The sequence below is a fragment of the Oxyura jamaicensis genome, chromosome 4 (genome assembly GCF_011077185.1).
Source record: "Oxyura jamaicensis isolate SHBP4307 breed ruddy duck chromosome 4, BPBGC_Ojam_1.0, whole genome shotgun sequence".
NCBI classification, from domain to species: domain Eukaryota; kingdom Metazoa; phylum Chordata; class Aves; order Anseriformes; family Anatidae; genus Oxyura; species Oxyura jamaicensis.
Window position 1 is genome coordinate 44,863,131 of NC_048896.1, and position 20,806 is coordinate 44,883,936.

General features: G+C 42.0%; 1 long non-coding RNA gene across 1 annotated transcript in view; it reads right to left on the bottom strand.

Annotated features, from left to right (window-relative positions):
* Positions 1 to 393: 393 nt before the first annotated feature.
* LOC118167226 overlaps positions 394 to 20,806 on the bottom strand; it is a 71,238-nt gene continuing 50,825 nt past the window's right edge. The window contains exon 2 of the long non-coding RNA XR_004751028.1: positions 394 to 980. This is a non-coding gene — a long non-coding RNA (uncharacterized LOC118167226). The remainder of the gene's footprint in view (positions 981 to 20,806) is intronic.

A 20,806-nucleotide genomic window follows, 5' to 3' on the forward strand; every position in this document is an offset into this window, starting at 1 on the left:
AACTGCAAATCAGACCATGCAACGGCTTTTGGCACGCACTGAGGAGCCTGATACCATGGCGCGAGACGAACGTGCATTGAAAACTTCCTCAAGGTGGCAGTGAGGGCCCAGAACAATCGGCCTGACGTGATGGCTTTTAAAATGTGCGACTGTGTTATCCCATCCTGACACCACGAGCCGTTTTCAGCGCTGTAAAGACCGGAATTAGGTGTGATTGAGGGTTGGGGATTTCTACCAAACTACTCAGAAAAGCTGAGTGGGGCTCCTCCAAGTACTGCAAGAGGGAGACCAAGAAACAATTCCAACATCAGCAAAACATCCAGAAAAAAAAAGAAAAAAAAAAAAAAAAAAAAAAAAAAAACTAAACTTTGTAGCTCAAAGTGTAACTTAAAATGTCTTTGCCGCAGATTACATTGATTTATTTTTGTCCTCCTCGCAGTGGCCATGGAGTACAAATGATAACAGTCCTCTTTAAAGCAGCTGTTTACTTATTGAAAAACTCATACTTTCCCCCCATAGTCCTTTTTCTCTAGACTAAACAAACTTGGTTCCTTCAACATTTCCTCATCACTCATGTTTTATAAACCTTTTATCATTCCTGTTGCTTTCTTCTGGACAGTCTCCAATTTGTATACATCCTCAATTCTGCTGGGCCATTCTTGGTCATGGCTGACAATCTGTCCCCAGGAAAAATGTCACACTTCTGGCTGAGATGTTAGAGATCTGTTTCCAGATTCAACATTTTTCCATGGTAAGCATTTTACTTATAAATAAGCATTTTAGCTTTTGTTAATACCAATAAATATACAAAATAAATTAAGCAAAACACAACAAAATCTAGCATTCTTGAAGGTGACATGTCAATATTGCACTTCAGTGGCTGTTGTCTTTGTAAAATGTTTACCTATGTTCCTTCACACTGTCTGTGTAGCAGCATGAGGCAATCGGAGTGTTGCAGCTAGAAATTCTTGTAGAAGAGCCTATTACAAGTTAGTATAATTAAAGTCAGCATTCAAAGCATTTCAAATAATCAAAAGACTAGCCAGCCCCCAAATATAGGCAGAATCAAAGAGTCTGGTGCAGAAAGAAACCCAGTGACCCTGAAGGCATGAGCACCCAACACAAAGAGATTAAATGCCAACTGAGGGAAATGGAGGAAATAATGGCATCAACAGTGGAATAACAAACAAATTCAGGAGACTTCAAAAAGTGAATAATTGGGCTACCAAATTATATATGTTCTATAAGCGTTTGGACCAAGAAGAAGTCTATGTGGTTGTGGTGCCCAGGCTTGGTTTAGTTCCCCATCAAGGAAGTAAGTGGGAGTCGCCTTCTTGATATCAGTCATGGCTGCCAGCAAGCACCAGTGTAGTTTTGAATGGCCCCACATTCACAGTCAACCCAGGAACACTCACTCATCTTCTCATTAACCTTGAAAATGGGTTTGTACACTGAAATGTTCATCTGTTTTATACACCATTGTCAGCTGGTCCCTACAAACCTCAACACATCAATGCCCTTAAGCCATGATAACGCTATCATGAGGTTGCACAAAATACTCAGCAAATACTGCTGCTCATCCTCACATCTGGTTAAGCTCTTATTGAATACCCAGCCTCCTTGGCTTCAACTTGCACACAAATTCATGGATTCCCCAACTGTTCAGTAAGCTAAGCAACACTTCCATCATCCATACATTGGCTCTGTCTGTGTTTCTAATACCTTTAGAGAGAAGCAGAAACTCCGCATTGTCTGCGTGATGGAGTTCTCTTAAATGGTAGAACTGGGACCAACTCATCCTAAGGATTAGACCTGCAAATAAAAGAATTTGGTCCAATTAATTTAGCAGGCTGTCAGCCTAATGTTTGTTTAACCAATGTGGACAAGAGTAAAATTCCCCCACAGCCCCTTTTAAACACCTCAACTAAGAAAATAATCTCGAGCATGGTAAAGAGCATGTTGATATCCCAAGGGAATAGAGAAAGTGCAACAACAGAGCACCTTATACAGAAGGGGGAGTGTTAAGCATATTTAAACCAAACATTTATTTCCCTTTCCTTTGGGATAAAACTATTTCCCATAGAAACTAAGGCTGTGCCCCTACATGTGTAGCCCGGGGAGAGATGCTTTGATGTGAAAGAGAATCCTGGTAAAGTACCGGATGCAGAAGCCAATGTGGAAATAGGAGGGACTTCCAGAAGCAGGAAAAAGCATTGTCCCAGAGGGGCTTCTCTCACCCCCCCATGTCGTCACTCAGACTGTCTGGCTAGTTTCCTTCTGCCGGTCACTTTGCTGCAACGAAAGTCCTGTATTAGACGTGAGGCAAAAGTTTATAACTTTTCCCTTACTTTAGGCAGCGGACAAAGTGAAAATGTGAGATTTTATGGCATAATGTGGACATAAATACTAAAGTGAGCATTTCATGAATTATGAACCAAACTCTGCTTTCAAGTGTACCCCAGAAAACTTAGAGACTCCATAGGTATTTCAGCAAAGCAGGAATGCCATAAATTGGATTTAATCTGGGGAAAATGGGAGAGCTATTTCTCTCCACAAGCTTTTGGAAGGAATACAAATAAAGGAATGAGGATATTAGCATGAAATTCTTATGAGTGTACACTCTTAAGTGCTACATGGTAGGATGCAGGGAATGTGCACATGAAGTGCTGATGATTTGCTTGAAATTTCCTCCTCCCATTGGTAGGATAGTCTCAAAGGCACATGACACTGGGGGACCTGTCTGTGTGTAAACACTTGCCTGGTTTTCGAGGACTGACAGCCCATGGTGAGCCTGTTCTGGAAAATAATGTTGTGTTTTTTCTGTCTCTCTCTTTTTTTTTTTCTTTTTTTTTTCTTTTTTTTTTAAAGAGCCTGCCATTACTGCCTCCTTCCTTCACCCCTCACTGAGATCAGTGCTGGTGGTCTCCCAAAACTCAGTGATCTTACAGAGAGCACTGCTAGTGCTATCACATCACACACAAGTAGCAGAAGTTCTGCTTATGAGCAGCTTCTGGTCACATGCAGAGTCTGCTCAGCAGCAGCAAAAGTACCAATCATGATCACATGTTATCATACAGTAAGTCTGTACCCCCAAACTCCCACCCCCCAAGTTTTCATCAATATCAGTGTTCCTGTGGATGCTGGTTCTGAAACAGTAGATAAGCAAAGGGAATATCATTGGATCAGAAGAACTTATCTAGGCAAGTGGCAACTGGTGAGTTTCGCCTCTGTCAGGATTTCAGTGCAAGCTCATGGGTAATAAACTGTGTCACTTCTTTGCATGCTCTGTGTCACGACGACACATCAAGCGGGGCACTCTGCAACAACGTGTTTGTCAGCACTTCCACTGTGAAGCCTGAGTTGTGAAGGTTTGACACTGCACCCCGGAGTAAAATCTGGCGCTTCGTTTTGCACTCAGAACAATGTATTTGTTGAATTACTTAAACGTATTTCTTTGTTGACTAGAGGGGACTTTCTATTTGTGATCTCTGAGGTTAATCATTCAGGTACATTTGTTAGGAAGTTAGCACTTAATGCTACCTCACATGGATTAACCTGCCTTCAACATCTCCTTGCACTGACTAGCTACCAAATACTCCAAATGCTCTACCTGGTGTTCTTAAAGCTAAACAGAATATAGGCACATGGACCTCCAAGCAGCAACATCTCTGTCTGAGGGTATACAGAGCTGGAGGAGGTTAGAACCCCTGAAAAGCAAGCCACAGCATCAGTATCTTCAATGTCACTGCTAAATCTCATCAACATTTCCCTGGGTGGCCAGCTGGAAACTCAAGGATCTTTGAAATAGGACTGAGAGCTGGGGAAAGCTCCAAATCTTGTTTGAGGAACTGCTACCGTACAACGACTGGTTTCCTCTATCTTTTTAATGGCAGTAAGAGTACTTTGCTCTTGCATAGGGAGCCCTGAGGTATATTAATTAATGCTCATTATGAACTCTAAGAGGAGCTTGAGACATAAACATTATTATAGCTTCAAAGCCTAGGGGATCACTCAAGTTTTACTCAGCCCTCTTATGCTGGCAGAGTTCTTACTGACCTCTGGAAAATCCAAGTAGATGGAAGAAAGTCTTCAGAATTTGGCCCATAATGTAGCTGTCTCTCACTCCTGGGATGGATTTCACTCTAAACCATCCTACATTCTTTGTGCCTCATTTATTCATTGAACTGAGCAGTCATTCAGAGGTGTTGCTCCACCAATAATGGTTCTCACACAAATGCCTGCTCACTTTCAAACAGCCTGGCCCTATTAATAATAACTTTAAAGGGAACAGAGAAAGAGGAGACAAGAAGTAGATTCAGTTTAATAAGACTTTTCTTTCGCCCAAGTTTTATGTTCTCCTCTTTTATCTTTTTATCAAGGCAACTGTATTCTGAAAAGCCTCAGGGTACAATAAACAACAGAAGGTGATGCAGTAGCTGCTCGTTATTGCTTGATGGGTGAATCATCCTGCTAGCTGTTATCTGTATTATTGGAACAGATTACTTGAGGGTTGCATTGAAGATGGCCCACAAAATGCAACACCGCAGTAATGTCACTATGTGACACGTCGGTCTCTCTCAATGAGCTTCCTTTCAATTACACATAAATAAACATACGAGAAAGGGTGCACATGGGATATATTAGCAATTATACCTGGGCCTTTCTTTTATTGATGCTTGGTTGGTACCAACTGGCCAAATTCTGCAAGCTTTGCACATGTCAGTGAGCAGCTGTTGATGCGAAAAAATCTCCACTGATTCAGCAGGGCATCTCAAGTGAGCAAGTGCTCTCCTTTCAGGAGTAGCATTGAGACTTCTATCCCACTCGGCTGCTTTACCCCAAACGCCACATCCTATATAATGTTTACAGTACATCACGGTACTCTTTTTTGCTGTGTTTTATGACTATTGTATTACTGAGACCAAACCAAGAATGCAGTGTTCCCACCGGGGATATCTCGTCAATAGAAAATGCCAATGCAAACATACTCCACCAAGAGCAAAATAGCCCCTTTTATCTTTCTCACACATGATGTCTAGTTTACATGAGGACCTCAATAATTAAGACACCTAAATGTGACACTTTTGACATTGGAAACCTAACTTTTGGTGTTTACACAATTTAGCAGCTGTGATATGCTTTTGCTTTGAGTTTTTAATTAGAGTGACCTATTGTCTTTTTACATGTGGACAACATGAAAACACTTTGGTCCTCCAGGAAGCAGGCACGGAGGTAGCGAAGTAAATTTGTGACTTTAGGAAGTGCCTGTGCCCAGCTGTCTCTAGTCAGCCTCTGCAAACCAGACCTTGTTTATTCCACAGCATTTTGTGGCATTTTCTCCCTTTGTTTCTTGCAAGTCTGTGTGTGCCATGTCCAACGCTGAAGCTTTCAGAGTATGAAGTAACAGCTCTAGTACCGTCAGCTGTCCCCTGGGAGTGGGATGTGGTATTGCATAGCTACAACCAGACCACATAGTGCCTAGAGGAGAAAGAGGGGCTTACACTTTATGCTGAGCTATCTGTGCAGAAAGAAAACAGGACAGATCTCCCCAGCCAGCCCTCCAGACTAGGCTGGGAACTGCAGAAAAGCCTGGGATGGGATTAGGAGTAGCTGCTTGCAGCAGTGTCGGCCACCCGTTCCCTCCCTGCCAAGAACACATTCCTAGAGGCTCAGCACAAAGTCCCAGCAGTAGTCTCATCGTCCTTTATGAGCCTCACAGACAAACGGAGCCAGTCTGACTCCCCCGTCCCAGGCAGAAACACTGTAGAATACTAGAGAGGGATACAGGTGGGCATCTTGATCAGTAAGGTACAGCACAAGCTGCATTTGGAAGCCAGAATGTGGCTGTGAGTGTATGCCTGCAGCTCCTTTTAGCTGCAACCATATTTTGAAGGCAGATTTGTTGCTTAGATTTTGATTTGATGTGTAGTGAAGAAGCAAACTTTTCAGTGATAAGCCCTTTCTTCTTTCTCCCATTAACATTTCTCATTTTCTTTTGATTTAAAAGATTTACAATGATGGCAATGAACGCTCATGCATTAGGAACAGGTGATGCCACTAAATTCTTACAAAAGAAATCAGAAAGAGACATCCATCGTTGTAATTTGTATTTAGCTATGCTTTCTCTATGAAGGAGTGTTTCGAAGATGAAAGAAGTCACTGTTATTGCAAAGCACTCTCCATTTTGAATCCAGAAAGTACAGGAAGCTGAGCAGTCCCTTTGTTCATTCAGCTAATACTACTGCTGGAGACAAAGCAAATCATGAATCTACATAGTTTTATGTTGATTTTGCTTTTCTTAGACAAAAGCCTTTCTAAGGGGTGGGGTCAGTCAACAAGAATGGAGAAAAAGGGATTTTCAGTTACAGATGTACTGCCTTCTGCGTGCCCTTTGTCAGCTTTCATCTATTTCACTGCTGTATACATTAGGCTATGGTGAGATCAGTCCAAAGAGAGAGGGAAGGAAATCTCAGAATAATGCTGGCATCCTGGGAGCAACCTTGCCTGTGAAGAAAGGGAAGAGCAAAGCCCCGCTGCCCTGATTCACCACCCAGCCCCTCCAGCTGCAGCGTGTTGGGTGTTGGGTAAACATCAAGGACATATTGATGGAGTGTTGTGTCCTCCCAACATTTTTATAAAATTTAATTTTCAAGGGTTCAAATTTAAATCAAACCTTCAACACATTATGAATTTCTAACTATTCTAAGGAAGTGTGGGTTTAAAATCTTCTGGAAGAATATGATAATTTGAGAAAGATGAGTGGATTTGGTGGGAATTTGAGAAAGAAAGTGAGTAGATTTCAGTTATTCAGAACAGTCATACACTAAGGAGGTATTTATTTTCCTAAATTTAAACATTTGTTAGCTCTACTTGAAAAAAAAAATAGGATGAATTGTACAAATTACATCATGTTTACATTAAATTTAACTGTAGGATCTTCTAAGAGAAAATGATTTTGCCCTTCTTGATTTTCCTCTTACACTTCAATTCAGGGTAATAATACCAAGCCAAGGAGACTAATTATCATGGGTTAAATCTTCAGCAGATTGCTTAGCAGAATTCAGTACTGTAGATGAGGCCTTGACAGAGTGCACTATTTCTCTTTTTGGTGCATACTTCAGACAAAAGGTGGAGTGACTATATACATGGTATAGTAGCCAAAAAAAAAAAAAAGCTACAAAGCTACAAGAGGAATGAGGCAAGTTAATTGCATGACAAGAAAAGACAGGAAAGTCTCAGGAAAACAGAAGCAATGCTAAGCTGTCCCTGTGCTCATTGACCTGAGTCCGGAGACATGTGTTAACAGCGCACACCGCAGCCTGAGGCAGAAAAATGTGATGTGGTTGACAAAACTGTGGCATGACTAAAGACAGAGCATATGAATTGTATTTATGTACTAGTCTCTGAAGTGGAGAGCATATTGTCCAAGCAGCCCGAGGGAGCTGGATCATATGCAGCTCCATGTGCAGCATAGTATAGCTGTATCCCATTAAGAAGCTAGTAACAGAATAAATTAAATATCCTCTTGGAGGCTAAGAGTCCAATCCCTCTGCACTGAAATCAATACAATTTTTCCCATTTATTTTTAATGGGAAGAGAACCAAGCCCTTTCAGCTCTTACTCGTCTGAAGGATTCACACGCACACAGAGCAATCGGTAGGACTAGCAGCACAGAGGTACATGGCTTGCGCTCCCACAAATGCCCCTCTGTGGCTGTATGAGAACAGCTTGCATGGTGTATTGGGGCAGTCCTACAACTGCTCTGCTAAGCCCTGCCCAGTGCCAGGTGATGCCATTCACTAAGCCAAAGCTACCAAACACTGTCTTTCACAGCAACCAGATCACCCTAGAGCAGAGCAACTTGTTTTCTGATTGTAATATACGTCTAGATGTATCCTAGAAGCTAGTAGGATTTAATGGGCTGCTGTTAATAAAGCCACCACCTGCTATCTTCTCTCCTTCCCTCCACAACTTTTTGTTTTCTTTCCTTTTCTTTTTTTCTTTCAGCTTCATAATTCACCTCCAAACACATATGATTTTGTTTCCAGCTCTCTTAGGAAACATACAGAGGCAGAGAAATAGCCAGAGCCTTAGTACACTTGCTGTCTCCATGCCCTGCTTTTTGGGAAGGATAGGCTGGATCCCGTTCAGCCTTCCTCTGGGCAAACACAGAGGACCCTGGTGATGTCAGTGGAGCTAAACCAGGGTAAAACATGGAAAATCAACAAAGAGTTGGTCACAGAGGGGACCATGAGCTAAAAATATGGGCCAGGATAGGGCAGGACTCTGGGTCCTGCATGATGTGGACCTCTACATGCCCCTGGGAGAGCTCTCCAGCACGGCACAGTGCTTCTTGCCACCGCACAGGCAGCAGGGGCTGTACAATTCTTAATAAATCATCTTGCCACACTGTTACACGAACACCTCTCGCTCTACATAGGTAAACAAGGATACATTTCATGTGCCAGAACGGCATATTTTAGGTGGCTACTTGCTCATCTCATTCCTTTAACCAGTTGTTATTCTGTGTGTCCAACAGCAGCCTCTAAAGTTGAGGCCTCTGAGATTTTAATTGCAGGCATCCTCAGCTGCTCAGCAAGAGGCCATCCAAGCTTTTTACGAAGCGTTGTTGTACAGCAACAGCTTCTGACCAAGAAGTCAGTTACTCCACAGTGGCTCCAGTATCTCTGGCTTCAGACAGGTGTGCGAAGCAGAGAAGTAAAACAATATTCCACAGCTTGGATTATTTTTTCTCATGTCTGTTGTGGAGACCTCAGGGCAGTTTTCTTGTGCGCATGGAAAGTGCATCTATGTACATGGCCACCTGCACACACAATTGTCTAGGATTAGGACATATGGACAGCTCATCTGAAGTTCAGGCACGCACTTATCCTCTCCCCATTCACACCTCTGCAGCTGGGAAGTGCCCTTGGGCTGGCAGAGCTTGGGATCTGACTCCGGATGGCTGACTCAGGGCAGACAGCCTAGCTCTTCGGAGCTCTTCGGGGCTCTGCGGGTGGACGGCACTTCCCCACAGCCCATCTCCTGACCCCCGAGGAGCTGGTGCTGTTGCTGGCTAGAGGCACTTCCTGACAATTTGTGGTCCGGCTCTCCAGTGTTTGAAAGTCCACATGTTTCTGATATGAAGTGATAGTGAACACAACTCATTCTGCCATAGCCAGCCTGGGGGCTGCACTGCGAGCTCTCAGACAGGATCACACTGCTGTGGTCTGGATGCCTTGGCTTTATTGACATCCATACTTTTGGGATACTTTCTCAGGGCTGGAAATATTTTTTCCCAGTAATTCAAGCAGATACAAGACCTGTGGCATGATACTGAGTTCACAAGAAGAAATGCAGCACAGGGAGTTTTCAAGGTTTTGAGCTTTCATATGAGAAGCAGCAAAGGGCAAAACAGAACTTGAGGTCTGAAACAGCATCGATTTATCAAGACAACTAAAAGACAAGAAACCGCTGAGGTAAAGAGAACAGCTGATCTGAGAGCAAGCAGAGCCATGGCAAGTGCTCTGAGAGCCCAAACGACAACACCAGGAAGGGATTGTGGATAAAAAAATGCTGACATGGCATTTGAAAGTGTGGAGAGATGCCCTGGACTCACCAACAGAGCAGGACGACGAGACTAGCGGATTGAAAACGTCCACATCAGGCTCCCTGCTTAATGCTAAATTCTCCTGAGCTGCTATTGGAATGAGAAGTGTTTTCACCCTCAGCTGTTGACATCACCTGGATCTTCCCACCACCAAAGTGAAATATTGATTGGATACTCCTGACATGAAAGTGAAATATTTTCTGAGCATTCTAATCTTTTCTACATTATTAGCAACGCTTTCAATATATTCACATTCATTTGATTCCAAAGGGACTACATAATTCCTGGATTATTCCTTCAAGACATATTTTTTCTTTTAGAAATAATCACTTTTGCTCTCTGTTTCTTAAACTTCTACCTTTTAACTTATACCATTTGCTATGAACTTCCTAGTTATTTGTTTGTTTGTTTCCCCCTTATAACTGCTTTTATGTTCTTTAGCTTGTTTGAATAATCATTATTTTTACTTGCAGGTATTTTCTCTAAAACCAACAGAACACAAATGTGCAATTCCAGCTTTTGGCCATCTCTGAAAATGTTTCTAACCCAGTTCTCGACTACAATGTGTACTTCCTTTTCAAACCTCTTCCTCCAGCTGATTTGTCCCATAGGACTCAAGAGAGGCATCCTTGACCCTCTGCCAGCACTACTGATGGGCCTGGAACTTCGCAAGGGAAACTTGGCATTTTCATGCCACACAAAAATAAGCCGTGGTGTCCCAGCCACCAGCAACAGCTGGGTCTCCAGTCATCTGGAATTTCAACTGTGTGTTTGGATGGTGATGGAGAGTCTTCAGACCATCTAAAGAACATTGCTTGTGGCTTCCCTTACCTTTACCTTTCCTCAGTGTAGTAAAAGTGGACAACGGTATCAGGACATCAATATCAATTAAACAGCGTTTTTGTTGGCTAGTTGTGGCATTAAAAGAAAAAAAAAAAAAAAAAAGTATGCATTTCTCATATTTTGCCTCTAACACTAACTGCGATCTTGATTCTTGACTTTGTGGGAAGCTATTTCCACTAAGACTGAGCACAAAGGTCCAGTTTCATTTTTTTTTAGCCTCATATGTAAGATAACTTCTCCTACCACATCTGATCTCCAGCAGCACAGTCTGTATCATACATCTAAGTGAGGAAACAGAGGACGAGTTGGACTTTGCTTTTACAAATGGAGCTGTACAGATGGCACAGTGCTTACAAAGAGGCAGGAATATTGTCTTTTGATCTCAGCAGGAGGGTGGGGACAGAGGAGGGGGGAATGTGATATTACCCATACGATGGAGAAAGTTTCAAATCTCTGGCTCAAACAGGCTGACAGAGTGTTTGCTGCTGGGTTTCTTGGTTTTGTCCTTGTCAACACTGATATTAGCTCCTGATGCTCCTTCTTTATTCTCAGTGAGTTTGTAGGAATTTATGAAGCAAGGTTTAAGATACATTAGAAGATGCACACATTTAGTTTGTAAATTATGAACTCCGTTAAAACAAACCTTCCAAAAGCACTAGTCAGTAAAACTATTTTACTAATGTTGTGTTCCTTCTCATGAATAATTATCTTAAAATCCTAAAGCAGGGTAACATTTCTAATAAGATCAATAGGAGATTTGTTTGGACTTGGCCAAAAATTTATAAATCAACAATGCTAATTTAATTTAGGAAAAAGGAATAGTTTCAAGATATGACTTTGACAATAGATCTGGTGAAAGAAGGATATGCCATCTCGATTCTTTTTAACCATACTATTAAAATGGCTGTGCTAAAGTCAATAATATTACAGAGAAAAATATGACAAGAATGGCAAGACTGGTTTCATTTAGTTTTGTAGTCTATTCAACAATGAACATCCTGATATAAAGTCAAACTTGAAAGTAAAGACCATAATCAAACAAACAAAGAAAAAGAAATATCTGGATAGGAACAGATCCTTTTTATAAAAAATACAGCTTTTTATATGTAATAATATTTCATTTTTATTGTAAATATGAAAATTCAGGAGTGCCAAACTTACTTTTACTATTTTTTTTTAATCTTGACATTTTCCAAATAAATTCCGAGAATTTTTGTTTCCATTTCTTGCCAAGTGCTAAAGTGAAAATATCTTCTAATCTCAAAAGAAATCCTAAAAGTTTAAAAAAAAAAAAAAAAAAAGTTTGCTTATGTGTTTGCATGAGCATGTATCTCAGGAAAGGAAGGAAGAATTTCATAAGATCCATGACAATTACTCAGGGGGTGAATAATTCCCATGCCCCACTAACATAAGTGCAAAATGAGAAGACTTGTGCTTGGCCCCAGAGCGAGGCAGACAAGGTGTTACACATTTTCATTACATATTTCCAGTCCTACCAGCTGTATCTACATTGTCATGAAAGATAATATGATACTTTTTCCTAATTCGTATTGCAAAAGATAGACAACAACTTAAAAGCGTGCTTGCTTGATTTATAGGGTCTCAAACCTTTTAGTCACATTCAACACTTAACAAAAAAGTCATTTAACATCAGTGTAAAGAAACATGCTAGAAAAAGAGAAGAAAAGCAGGCTTTCATGTAGCACAAAGCCCTTTACATTTAAATCTGAGGAAAACCTCATCAATATTCAAAATTTTGTCTGTACATACTATAAACAGGCTGATATTTATATGCCAAATAAGCAGAAGAGGTGGAAAAAGCTAAAGAACTGTGTGTGAAACCATTATGAGAAATCCCATTTATATACATAAAATATACATAACATACATAAATATACATAAAATAGAACGGATGATCTGACTTTGTGAGGTTTTTGCATTAATTGGCTGTAACGCTAGATATAAGGCTGTTTCAGAGATCAGTGTAGACTCCTCTAAAAATAAGAATAACTAATCCAAATGCTTAGAAGAGGGAGCTTTATATAGCCTCATCTTTGGACACGTGAAAAATCCTGCATGCAAGTTTCTCTGGTTCCTGAGTAGTTTTGTAAAGTTTTTTTTTCAATGAGTGAGAAACTATGTAAGTGAAAAAGATAAATGAAAGAATTAGCAAACTGGAAAACCCCTAATGTTTATTTATCCCACGAGACCTCTAACTGTTTATGGAAAAAAATTTACGCCAGTTTTCATCCCTTTTGATAGGGCTGGGACTCCTATCTGGAGATTATTCTCTCTTTCTCTTCACTGACTACAGAGGGAGCCAAGTTTCCTAAATTGGAGAGCTCAGGTAAATTCCTGAACTTTTGCAGCTTAAATCCTTCTACAATATCTAATGTAAAGAACATAAGCAAACTGAAAACCTAATTGCCTTAAATTTTACAATGATTTTGGTGACATAGCCTTTCTGGGTGGAAGCCAGGTCTTCAGCTAGTCTGTTTCTCTTCTGAACATTTTCAGCTCAGAAGTTTGTGTGCTTTTCCTATATACCCAACAAATAGCAATAGAAAAGACAATATACTAATATAGTTAGATGCAGCACCAAGCAGAGTGAAAATCATAAATTGAAAGCAGTACAGGTATCATTTAAGGATGATTTTTGATTGCAAATCTAGGAAAGTGGTAAATCTGTGTTTATCTGTGGAGGTAGTTACTACATTTTCCCTGTTTAGTTTTCTTCAAGCTTACAGTTTCCAGGAGAATATGGATAATACTTTGCATATGCAGGAAGCAATTTCTGGAGGACACCAACAGAAGGAGCAATGTGGTGGCAAACACCTCAGGTTCTGGCACTCCAGATCTCCATGGACAGCTCTGCAAGAGGAGACCTGTGCTGCGTGATAATTGCAGTACAAGCTGCCCGGCCATCGCATGCTGCTGGGGAAGGCCAAATGGGGCAGCCACATTCCCAAACAAGCAGAGGATCCAAGCCCCCAAGACCGTATAGGCTGCAAATGTTACAAGACCAAATGCTGCAGACCTCATGGGATACGGTGAAAGATGAATGTCTCATCTGCCTCTTTCCTTACTAGCACTTTGAACTCATACACTGGCGTGAGATCACGTTTGAGGAAGCTGCAAATGGTGGCACAGTGAGTGCTTTGCTCCCAAGGAAGGAAGACATTTGGTGGACCATTACCTATTTGGTGGACGATTAACTATTTAGTTTACTTTCCTGCAAATTGAAATAATTACAGGACTATCATGTTGATGTGTTTTCTTCCTAGATTTCTTGAGTGACATTTTTGTCACTCAATTCCTTTCAATTTTACAATATTTTTGCATGGTCAAAAAGTAGCACACATCTAGAAACTTTTCAGTCCCAGCTCTGCACATTGACGATACATCAGTTTGTCACTCATTATCTGATCTACTGTGCACTCGTAAGCCTGACTCTGCATGAACAGTGAGAGTCCCCCACAGTACAGATCAGTGAGACTAAAAAAAAGAGGTAAGAACCTGGTTAGTACTGATTTTGACATCATGATTATGTCAGAAAAGAAATATGCATCACTGACAACAGATAGTGTAGAAGGTGTACAAGATGCACATGCCTAGGAAAATCTCTGAGGAAAGCTTGGCAGCTTTCCTCCTTCATGTTCCTACCAAACCTTACCCCATCAGTTTGCTGAGAATGAATACTAAAAATTGTGTTTAGCCTTTTACTGTGAAGTAATTTACCAGTATAAATACTATGTCAAAATCTTTGCTCATGAAATAGAACTGAGTATCTGTCTGATCTAGTCAGGTAACACTTCTGTCTGTACCGTGTTGTCTGCAATCTGAAACACTGTGCATTTGGGAAATGAGAGCCATTTAACAAAACCTTACTGAAAAACTTCAGGAATAGTTACATCGGCTGAGAGGCTGCCCTCCTGTGCCTTCAGTACCACAGGATTCACCTTGCTGTACCTAGAGACTAACACTCTCAGCAATTTTGTCTTCCTTTAGACTTTCTCACAAAGGCAAAGCAAAGTTGCCCACAGCCAAAAGCAAGCAATTCCAGGTCATGCTGTTCCATATGGCTGCATCAGACCTATTTCCATTTGACGAGTGCTTCTGGCATTCTAAAAGTAACATGGCAAATCCCTGTTTTGAGGTAATGCAGAATTAGAGATAAGTGGCTCTGCAAAAACCCGAGACTGGCAAAGTGAATTTGGATTAAGACCACAACCAAAATATTTTTGAAGTTCTTTTTTTCTGTACAGATGAAGACATGTATATCATAATTATGCTTGACATCTGTTTACTGTTTTGGTCTTCATACCTGTATGTGCATCTCTGCAGACATTAGCAATTATGCTACATGGCCCAGAGATGAACAAATGTGGATGTGTTTAAAGGGGTAACCGAAAGGATCTTTTCTGATAGCATAAGTGCAGAGGCTGGGGGGGAAAAATCTAAAGAAATTAGGTAACGACTGTGCACTAAACAGCTTGATGCTCAGGGAGATGTAACATTCATGTAGACTCAGGGAGGCCTACCTCAGACTAGCGAGGGCTGCTGCAGCTGCAGGCCCACGGCAGTGTGGGGCTCCATTGGCGTCAGGCCTGAGCACTGACTTCTGCTGTCGACAAGCTACTGAAGAATTTCCAAGGCATTCCAGTTCACAGCCCTCAGGAAGCAGGGAGACGAAAGAGGCCTCTCAGCACATCCCTTTCCCTCAGTCTTCCCTTAATATTTCTTTATTCCATCCAGGCCTGGGATTTACTGGAGGATAACCATGGATTCAATGCTCACTGAAGGAAATCTTACCCTTAGTCACTGCTTCTGTTGTTTACCTTTGTTGTGTTTCTTTGGATAAGGAGACCTAGCTTTGCAGAATTAGGCCCTATAGATATTGGCCAGGCCAAGCAAGGAGAGGGGAAGTTCCAGTCATTCGTATTTTCTGAGGAGTTGGAAGAGAGAAACCTGGAAGGGTACTTTTAACTCCCTTGGATGGCAGCAGGTGGGGAGCGGGTGATAAAATACCTAGCAGACCCAAGGGAAGGGAAGATTTTCCTTGATTTCAAAGGTTTGCATTAGGTCTTTTGTCAAAAGTCTCCTTGCCTTCGATTGCGGTAGCAGGAAATAGAGAAGACACCCCTACGAAGACAGTGGAGCAGAAGACCTGAAAGGGAAAAGTGCTCTGAGAACAAAGCAGCAGCAGGTCCACGGGAAGGAAGCTGCAGGGGCAGGGGCTGCTTAAAGATGAAGGCTTGCACACCTTTTATAATTTGGAATAAAACCTTCTGATCCAGACAGACATCTTTAAATAATTCTGACTCATCTGGAGGCAAATACACCTCCATGGCAACTCCCTAAACCTAGCTAATGTGGAGAAATACCCAAGGAATATGTTTGGAAATGTTGTTAACTTAGCTGTATCCAGCTCAGTTCTTAATACACTGGAGCCCACTTAAACAAGGAAAGAGCTCTTGAAAGAAGCAACTTGTTCAAAGAATTGATTTCTTTTTGCTCTAAAAGATACATAGAAAATACAGTGGAACTGTGGAGGAAAATAAACTCCCTTATGAAGCAATAGACCAATTAACAGGAAGAGAAGACTGGAGCAATTCTGCTGGCGTGATCTGATCAAGCAGAGATTTTGTACAAAAATAATGAGGGCCAGTTGTTTGCTGCTTTATGTGAATCTACCACAAACAACTGCTGGAAATATATATATATATATATATATATAGCCGCGTAACTAGCAGGAGAGCACGCTTCTCAGCCCTCATCCAGGGAACCCCAGAGAGACTCACGCTCTCTTGGAAGACACGCAAAGAGCCACAGCATCTGTCACCCCACAGAGCTCAGCAGCTCCGTATGATTTCAAAGTGGGAGGGAAGGAGGCCACCATAAAAATCTTTCTACTGTCAGTGCCCTGTAGATGCTTTGCAAATGACGCAGATCCTGTGCAGGTTGGCTGCTGACTGACCCTGTGACGGCTCGACACACGGAAAGGAACAGTGGCCCACGATGTTCCTGCTCCAGTGGGGCCTCCCCATTCCACTCGCCTGTGGCAGGACCTGGGCACAGGGCCCTTCCCTCTGCTGGCTGCAAACTGTGCCTTGAAAATCACAGACCTCAAGGTGTCTGTTACTTCAGCCCCTTGCTCAAAAAGGCTGCCCATGACTTCATTTAGAAGAGTATTCTAAGTGAGTAAATCCTCCCTTTCAGACAGGCATTGCTAAGATATGACAGGACATAGGGAGGGTGGGTTTCATCAACCTATGGTCTGTGCTTTAACAGCCCTTGAAAACAAAACAAAGAAACAAACAAACAAACAAACAAACAAACAAAAAAACAAAAAAACAAAACAAAAAAAAAAAAAAAAAAAACAGCATCCCTTTAAAACTAAAGCAGCCTTACTAAGAGCCAGGGGGATAGGTTTGGTTTTGTAGTGCTACAATTCAATCCAGTTCAAGTCCATCTAGGTATTCAGTATATCTTCACTGTCTAAACACTTACTGTATCTCATTGCATATCACATATAAACAGTGACTTTCCCCAAAAGGCATGAAAAAAAGCAAAGAAGTTCCTATCTCATACACTTTTTTTTTTTTTTTCCCTGCAAAGCTAAATTGATAATGAGAATGAATTATGAATGCCTTTCAGTTCAGCTTCAGAAATATGAGGACTGGATTCCCCTTCAATGAGTGTCAATTAATGCGGACATGCCATATGTTCATTAGAAAACATAGTTCATCAAGATAGAGAGATAATATGTGTTTAATATATGCATTTAAGCCATAAAATTCCCTCCTTTTAAAGCAGAATGTGTCCTAACCAGGGTAACTAACATGGGACAGAAAATGAAGTAGTGTGCTAAAGAGAGAAACAGATATTGCACAGCCCCTTCTTGGATTGGGGCATGGTGATGGGTTGATATTTTTTTTATGGATTACACAGTTCATTGAATTTTGACTTTGCCTGTAGCACGCTAAACATAGTAACACCATTTTTAATGACAGCATCTTTGCCTGTAAAGCTAATAAAACAGGGCTAGGAACCTTTTACAGCCTAACCACTCTGCGTAGCACTTGCCTGGGTCTTCCGTAGGCTCCACAGATGCCCTGCAGTCTAATACATAATTACTATTTTTCATGTGTTTATTTCAGTTCAAAGTGTGTGCAGTAATGTGTTGCAGCTTACCAGATTTCATAGCAAGATGCTGAGGTTATGTGTTGCATGCCCTGGGGTAGGCATGAGGGGGCCCCCTGAGGGTGCAAAGCCTGGGAGGACGGTCATGTGGATGGAGGTAAGCAAACCACAGAAGCTGGAAGGAGCCAAATGGTGCAGGGTTCCCCATACTTACAGCTGGGAACAGTCCTCGTGTACACTTTTCCTTGGCTCGTGTCAGGAGTGTGCTAATAATTAGGCTTTAAAGACAATCTGTGGTCCAGCTTGCTCCCTGGCCCTGTTTTACTTAGCAGGCTAGATGTACATATGATTTTGTTGATATAGCATTCACAGAGACAAGGATCAGACTCTGCCTGGGAAGATTCTGCTGATAAAGGCTGGAGACGCATTCTCTCCTGGATCGAGATTAAAGAGACCCTTAGGGAGCTGGTTATAAATTCCTGACTCTCAGGTTGCTGCTATTTCCTGAACTAAGCTATAGGAGCATTATACTAGCTGGCTGTGGGTTATAGCATATTTAGCATCGTGTATAGATTGGTGAAGCTGGTGATGAGCTTACCTTCTCACCACTGTGAGGCATCCCCTGATCCCCTTGTTTTGGTGCTGGGTGAAAGGGAGCTGGAATAGTTGTACTGGCCCAGGAGCTCCACCTGCCTCCAGAGCACAGATACCAACCACACGACGTGGACAGATTCCGGTTTCCATCTGTTGCCCTACAAAGGGGTGCATCAGTGGGGCAAGGAAGCATGATGTTTCTCTAGGTATGGCATGTTTGATTCTTCATACATTTTTAGTCAAAATCATGCTGTATTCTGTGGTTTTAGTGCTTGTGGATATTAACATTTCTGAGGTCTCAGTGTGAGTCTCAATTATTGAAATGGGCAAGATTCTGGCAAGAAACCACAGGGAGGAAATCAGTTCTGTACGGAAGATGCCAGGAGGCAATTATTATTTACATAGACGGCAGAACTACAGAAATATAACAGTATGTAAATTTCTTGACAGATGCCCTGTTTGGCAGCTGCTCAGATTCAAATTTCACCCTCAGCCAGATCTGCAAAAACACAAATCAGTAATCCAGGATAGATGTGATTTGGTAGAAATTCTGGATGACAAGTTACAACTCCCAAAACTACTACTGAATTTACAAAGAAATAACAGATCACATTATAACTGATAACGGCTGTGGGCCTGAATCGGGCAAGGTCCCTAAACATATGAGAAATCTCAATGAAATCAGAGGGATTGTTGCCTCCATAATCTATTGAAATATTAGTGTTATTTACCTGACTCTGTAAACAAACACAAGACTCTGCTCTGCCTGCTGGGGTGCCCTGTTAAACCAGTGCATAAATTTGAGTACTATTTCAAATCCAGTCCAGAGATGAAACTAAGATCAAACAGTATTAATTTCTCACATCTGCCCGGTGCCCTCCAAAATATCAACTCAGGTGTGCATCTCACCTGGTGCTAGCACAAGCCTGCTTTTTCTTTCTTTCTTTCTTTCTTTCTTTCTTTCTTTCTTTCTTTCTTTCTCTTTCTTTCTCTTTCTTTCTTTCTTTCTTTTTCTTTCTTTCTTTTTTTTCCTTTTATATTTTTTTACGAATAATAATAGAAGCTAAAAAAAATGAAGTTTTATGAGACTTGGAAAAAAAAAATCTGAATTGTTTCTTTCTTAGAAGATGCAGGACTGGAAAACAGGAATTGCAGCTTAAGGCGGTGCATTTTTACAAGACTATAGTCATATCCTGAGGGCCTATACTTAACCCAGGACCCAGTGATTACCTGGCTATTAGAAGACATCATGTTATTAACTGACTGACATGGTTCTCCGGGAAGGTTTTTCTGCTACAACTAGAAATTCAGCACACTAGTTGATTAGCAAGTGTTGCTTGCATTTAGGAGATGTTTCTGCTTTTGCTCACCAGAAGGTCTCTGAGCTCCCACATAAACACGCTATGTGTGACTACGATTTTTTTTTTCTGAAAGCAGCACCTTCACATTGGTGTGACAATTTCATGCACTCCAGCTGGGGGATGCTGGGCACACAGCCTGTCTCAAATGCCTGTGGAGTCTACAGGGCAGTCTGGGCTCCTGCCCAGTATGAGAAATGCTAAAGCAGCTCCTGTGTAAATCTGTCAGCTAGGTTTTATTCTATGAAGTATTTCAGGTATTACTGTAGGGGGAAATCCAACTTCAGCTTTGAGATAGTTGCTGCTTTGAAGCACCTCTACTTCTGGAGTCATAGCCCTGGGCATATCCTTAGCACCTCTGTCCTGTCTTGTCACAAACCGGCCAAGCTGCTCCTTCACGTATTTAAACGACCTATCTGCTCTGTTACAGCAGCATCATGCCCCAATCTGCTTCCCTCATCGCCCCTTCCCAGCCACCAGATGTTATTTTTTAACTCCAAACGAAGTCTCTGGCCAGGGAGCAGGCAGCCCAGCAGCCCTGGGATGCGCACACGCCTCCAGCTTGCTGTGCTGGGGCAGCCCGGCAGAGCCACACCGAAAGCTGCGAGCAATTCAGATGTTAAGTAGCAAAACTTTATCAGAAAATCTGAGTTCAGGATTTCTTGGTCATTTGCCCTTATTTAGATATTATTTATGCCTTATATTAGCCTTGCTAAACCATGGCACGTGTTACACAGATGGGAAAGCCAAAGCAAAAATAAGCCAAGTGGTTTTCCCAGCTCATGCGGGACAGCAGTAAAAGTGTCCACGAGCCCTGCTACCTAGCTTTCTTTGATCAGCATGGCAGATCCCTACACACACTGGAAGCAATGTGATCGATGAGGGTCATGTGTGTGTTTTTGGTGAGGAAACTCCAGGTCCCCCTGGCCCCGTGCCCCAGCCCCGTGCCGAGGTCCTGGCCGCATCCCCCGCTAGATGGGGCTGGGCAAATGGAGACATCCCGGAGACGGGGAGAGCATCGACTGCCTTTCCCCCTCCCCTCGCTACTCCCCTCCTCTGGCTGAGCCTCTGGAAGTGTTTCCTCGGGAATGCCTGCCTGATGACAACAGCATCCCTTTCATATATCAGGCAAACACGAGCCAAGGTGGGTAAACACCGTGAGCCAGCCCATCTTTTCACTGGATGCCGAGTTGGTAAAAGCCTGGTTGCGTGAAATACAGGCTGCTGAGCTTTTTCTGTCCAGCTCTTCAACAATGAA